A 6,505-nucleotide genomic window follows, 5' to 3' on the forward strand; every position below is an offset into this window, starting at 1 on the left:
GTTGGTGTTAGTTACATGGGATCATAGACAAATCTTTTATTTTACAAATGATTAGTAACATCTTAAAGTTGCAATTAGGACAAAGGAACCTTTCTATGAGGAATGAAGGAGTGCACTCTATAGGGTCATTGACTTGGCTCTGGGACCCATCTGCACCAAAGTATAGCTGAGGGGTCAAGAACAAGAGGTTGCAGATACAAGATTAAATGTAAGAGATTTAGGACAGAGAGCAGGAGAAACTTCACTCAGAGAGTTGTAAGGCTGATGAAATTTACTTCCTGTGCTAGTGGTTATGGCAGAAACTAGGTCAACATTCAAGATTGGATTGGATAGGTGGATGAAGGAAGAAGGGAACAGGATGGGTAAATGTGATTAGAACCATTTTCATAAAGCATTTGATTAGGTGCCACATAAGTTCAGCAATTTCATGGGAACACCATCAGCCCCAATTCACACACCATCCTGACTTGGACATGTCGCTGTTCCTTCACCATCGCTCTTCACCCATCACCCCTGTGCTCGCTGACCTACACTGGCTCCTGGTCCGACAGCGCCTCGATTTTAAAATTCTCATCATTGTTTTCAAATCCCTCCATGGCCTCGCCCTTCCCTATCTCTGTAGCCTCCTCCAGCCCTCCAACACTCCAATATCTCTGCCCCCCTTCAATTCTGGCCTTTTGAACAACCCCGATTTTAATCGCTCCACCATTGGTGGTCATGCTTTCAGCTGCCTGGGCCATAAACTCTGGAATTCCCTCCCTAAACCTCTCCGCCTCTCTTTTCTCCTTTAAGACACTCTTTAAAACCTACCTGTTTTAATATCATTTTATGTGGCTCAGTATCAAATTATGTTTGATAACGCTCCTATGAAGTGCCTTGGGACATTTTATTGCATTAAAGGTGCTATATAAATACAAGTTGTTGTTGTTGCTGGGTCAACAGCACTGTGGGAGTACCTTCACCAATGGACTGCAGCGGTTCAAGAAGGCGACTCACCACCACCTTCTCAAGGGGCAACTAGGGATGGGCAATAAATGCCAGCCTGGCCAGCAATGCCCACATCCAGAGAACCTTAAAAACCTTTTAATATCACAGTTGGAGTATTGCGTAGAGTTTTAGGTGCCTGTTATCAGAAGGGTATAAAAGCAATGGGAGAGGACCAGGGTAGATACACAATTTACTGTTACCAGGGGCGAAGGGTTACACTCAAGAAGCTTGACACCATCCAGGACAAAGCATCCTGCTTGATTGGCACCCCATCCACCACCTTAAACATTCACTCCCTCCACCACCGGCGTACCGTGGCTGCAGTATGTACCATCTACAAGATGCACTGCAGCAACTCGCCAAGACTCCTTCGACAGCATCTCCCAAACCTGTGACCTCTTCTACCTAGATGGACAAGGGCAGCAGGTGCATGGGAACACCACCACCTCCAAGTTCCCCTCCAAGTCACACACCATCCTGACTTGGAAGTATATCGCCGTTCCTTCATCGTCGCTGGGTCAAAATCATGGAACTCCCTCCCTAAGAGTACTGTGGGAGTACCTTCACCACATGGACTGCAGCGGTTCAAGAAGGTGGCTCACCACCACTTCTCGAGGGCGATTAGGGATGGGCAATAAATGCTGGCCTTGCCAGCGACGCCCACGTCCCATGAACAAATTTTTAAAAAGCCGGGATCTTTAAAGGGACCATGGCCACAATAAATTTTAAGTTTAATCAAGCATAGTGGGTGTTGAATCTTTACTGGAGAATAATATAATAAAAGTTATATATGAGTGGCAAAGAAATATTTAAATAATATTATCATTAAGTAAAAGGATGCCATCTACAAATACGATCAAGAACATAATTAAAAAGTATATTAATTGGGAAGCTATTGGTGCTTTAGTCACAAATTTATAGACTTTTGTATCAGTAACTGGTACAAATGAAAGATGTGTGTATAGGTAATACAAAAAATTAAGCAGATTTTAAATGTAATTGTAAAGGGGTTGTTGTGTATTTTGAATGTGTATTAGAATTGTCCCACATGGGATACCATAGTGGTCATTTGCAATGCACTATGGGAAATGTAGTGCATTGAGTGAACAAGCACATTGTAAATAAAATGGCCGTTAACTAAACTCTCCACCCCGGAGTCCTTCTTAATTGTTATATAGGTAAGGGTATTGATATGCCATCAATGACTCAAAGACAAGGATTCAACTGAAGGCTTTTAATCACTAAGAACATAGCAGCATTGTAGGTCTTCCCACATCGGGTTTGTCTGGTAGTAAATGACTCATACAGCTCCTGAGACCTTTATATGGCAAAAGACAGGGGCGTAGCCAATACACACAATAGGAACAAAAGGGGGCGGTTCACACAATACAAGCAGGTAAAATACAAGCAGGTAAAATACAAGCAGGTAAAACACATGGGCTGATGAAGGCATATATTTCATCACAGGTGTAAAACCCCTTGAGACACAACAAAACTGGCGACGAGGATGACGGACTTGCGCATCACTTTGCACTGGAATCGGTAATGTTTAAAGTAAGAAGTTCCTGTCTTTTCTTAATGGCGCGCCCGCAGTTTAGTGCTGATGCAATCGCCTCGTAAAGGTGGCAGTTCGTGTGTTACACAAATAAGAAGGGGGAGAGTAACGATACAGTGAAACGAAGTGGAGGAAAAGGACTGTAAAAATAAAAAAAAAGTGGAGGAAAAGGACTGTAAAGTAAAAAACAGAAAACAAAATGGCTATGCTAACCGGAGCGTTTGGACCATTTGATGAAATGGTGGAGCAATGGAGTGCTTATACAGAGCGTTTCGGATTTTTTGTGACTGCAAATGGCATTAAAGATGACGTGAAAGTGGCGACGTTCCTCAGTGTGATCGGAGCAAAAACATTTGGCTTGTTACAGAGTTTGATGCACCCAGATAAGCCAGGCGCTAAGACATATGATCAGATTGTGGAAGTTTTGGAAACACATTTCGCACCCAAGCCGCTGCTGATTGCCGAGAGGTTCAGGTTTCACAAACAAAACCAAGGGGAGGGTGAAACATAGAAACATAGAAGATAGGAGCAGGAGTAGGCCATTCGGCCCTTCGAGCCTGCTCCGCCATTCAATGAGATCATGGCTGATCATTCAATTTCAGTACCCTGTCCCTGCCTTCTCCCCATATCCCTTGATCCCTTTAGCCTTAAGAAATATATCCAACTCTTTCTTGAATATATTTAATGAACTGGCCTCCACCGCCCTCTGTGGCAGAGAATTCCACAGGTTCACCACTCTCTGGGGGAAGAAATTCCTCCTCATTTCAGTCCTAAATGGCTTACCCCTTATCCTTAGACTATGACCCCTGGTGCTGGACTCCCCGGACATCAGAAACATCCTTCCTGCATCTAGTCTGTCCAGGCCTGCCAGAATTTTATAGGTTTCGATGAGATCCCCTCTCAATCTTCTAAACTCCAGTGAGTATAAGCCCAATCGACACAATCTCTCCTCAAACGTCATTCCTGCCATCCCAGGTATCAGCCTGGTGAATCTTCGCTGCACTCCTTCCATGGCAAGAACGTCCTTCCTCAGGTAAGGCAACCAAAACTGCACACAATACTCAAGGTGTGGTCTCACTAAGGCCCTGTACAACTGTAGCAAGACATCCTTGTTCCTGTACTTGAACCCTCTTGCTACGAAGGCCAACATACCATTTGCCTTCTTAACCGCCTGCTGCACCTGCATGCTTACCTTCAGCGACTGGTGCACAAGAACACCCAGGTCTCTTTGCACTTCCCCTTCTCCCAATCTATTGCCATTCAAATAATAATCTGCCTTCCTGTTTTTGCCACCAAAGTGGATAACCTCACATTTATCCACATTATAGTGCATTTGCCATGTTTCTGCCCAATCTCTGGGAGATTATTTGTGTCCTCCTTTGTGAAGACAGAACCAAAGTATGTATTTAGTTGGTCTGCCATTTCTTTGTTTCCCATTATAAATTCCACTGATTCTGACTGCAAGGGACCTACGCTTGACTTCACCAATCTTTTTCTCTTCACATAGCTGAATATGTTGCAGTGCTAAAGAAGCTAACTGAGCATTGTGAGTTTGGTGAAACTCTAAATGACACTGTCCGTGATAGGTTTGTGTGTGGATTAAGATGTGAAGCAACACAGAAGTGCTTGCTCACGACTGACAAACTGACACTTAAATCAGCAGTGGAGCTCGCTGTGTCTATGGAGTTAGCAGCTAAAGATGCACAGCTGTTGGGGGCTGCAACAAGAGTGCACAGGGTAGCAGCTACACCGGATAAGCATGCAAGGGGCACCAGAGAGTGTTACAGATGTGGAAGGTCAGGTCATCAGCCATCTGACTGCTGGTGTAAAGACCAGACCTGTCGGAAATGTGAAAAGAAAGGACACATTGAACGTGTGTGTAAAGGGCAAAGCAAACAATCCTACACAGAGACACACAAAAACAAACAAGGAAACACATCCAACTGGCGTTCTAAAAAGAAAAACCTACACATGGTGAAACAAGAACAGGAAGACAGTGACACAGACTCTGATGGGGAGCTGAATCTCCATGTGTTAACGGTGAATGGAGGCTCATCAGGCTATGGAGTCACTCCACTACTAGAGGGAATACCGGTCAAAATGGAGCTGGATCGGGGGCCGCTGTCTCCTTGATTTCAGAGAAGCTATTCAAAGAAAAACCGAACCACCTATCACTGACGCCGGCCAAGCTCATCTTAAAGACCTACACTGGGGAAACAGTCCCAATGCTGGGTAAGATGGAGGTCAAGGTGGAGCTTAATGGACAAACCGTGATGCTGCCAGTTTACGTGGTCAAGGGTGACTATCCATCTCTGATGGGCAGGCCATGGTTGGAGAAAATTCATCTGGATTGGAAAAAAGTGAATGCGGTGTCAGTCGAAGAGGCGGGGCTAGCGGCAGTGTTGACAAAGCATGCGGCTGTCTTTGACGGAGAATTGGGGAGTATGAAGGGGATTACGGTCAAACTCAAGGTGAAGCCTGACAGCCAGCCATGATTCCTGAAGGCCAGGAACGTTCCCTACGCCCTCAGACCAAAGGTGGAGGCTGACCTGGAGCGTCTGGTCAAGATAGGGGTCCTGGTGCAGGTTTCGCACAGTGAGTGGGCCACGCCCGTGGTACCAGTGATGAAGAGTGATGGCGCAGTTCACTTATGTGGAGATTTCAAAGTAACAGTGAATCCTGTGCTCTCAGCTGAACAGTACCCCCTCCCCATCATTGAAGATCTTTTCGCGGGTCTAGCAGGTGGTCAGAAGTTTAGCAAGATTGATCTATGCCAAGCCTACTTGCAGATGCATGTAGAAGAGGGCTCACAGAAGTACCTCACTATCACCACCCACAAGGGCCTCTACAGGTACTGCTGCCTACCCTTTGGTATAACGTCAGCACCAGCATTGTTTCAGCGGGCTATGGACCAGATCTTAAGCGGCATTCCAGGGGTACAATGTTATCTCAACAATATCCTTGTCATGGGAAAGGACGACAACGAGCATCTGCAGAACCTGATGAAGACACTGGGAAGACTTGAAGAATATGGCTTACGCGTTCGCAAGGACAAATGCGGATTTTTCAAGCCATCAGTGGAGTACTTAGGCCATGCCATCGACGCGGACGGCCTACACAAAGCACCGTCGAAAGGGAAAGCCATTGCCGACGCTCCTGCACCTACAAATGTCGGCCAGCTGCGGTCATTCTTAGGTCTCCTGAACTATTACGGAAAGTTTATTCCACAGCTGGCATCACTGTTGAAGCCATTACATGAGTTGCTGTGTCAGGGCAAGGCCTGGGCGTGGACGAAGGAGTGCGAAGCTGCATTCAAGAAAGCCAAAGCAGCTTTGACTGACCCCAGAGTGTTGACGCACTTTGACCCGTCGTTGCAGATTCAGCTGGCCTGTGACGCATCGCCTTACGGCGTCGGCGCGGTCGTGTCCCACATCTTTCCCTCAGGCGAAGAGAAGCCGATTGCATTTGCGTCAAGGTCCCCTGAGCAAGGCGGAGGTGAAATACCCGCAGATCGAAAAAGAGGCTTTGGGCATCATCTTTGGAATCAAAAAGTTCCATCACTACTTGTTCGGAAGGAAATTCACCTTGCTGACGGATCATCGTCCTCTGACATCGATCTTTGGTCCACACACAGGAATTCCCTCCCTGGCAGCGTGCAGGATGCAGCGCTGGGCGCTGATGTTAAGCGCTCACAATTACAACATCAAATACCGGAGGTCAGCAGCACATGGCAATGCGGACGGATCATCAAGACTTCCGCTGCCTGTGCCCTCAGAAGGCTGTGAGCAGAAGATTTTCTACTTTGACATGGTGAGCAATGCCCCTGCCATGGCCCGGCAGGTCAAGAAAGAGACCAGAGTGGACCCTATGCTATCCAAGGTGCTGGATCGGGTGATGCGAGGAGATGGATCACGGGTGTCAGACGCACCAACTGAGCTCCTACCTTACCTGTCAAGAGGGAAG

The sequence above is a fragment of the Somniosus microcephalus genome, chromosome 12 (genome assembly GCF_052327205.1).
Source record: "Somniosus microcephalus isolate GS21.2 chromosome 12, FLI_Smic_1.0, whole genome shotgun sequence".
Taxonomy (NCBI): domain Eukaryota; kingdom Metazoa; phylum Chordata; class Chondrichthyes; order Squaliformes; family Somniosidae; genus Somniosus; species Somniosus microcephalus.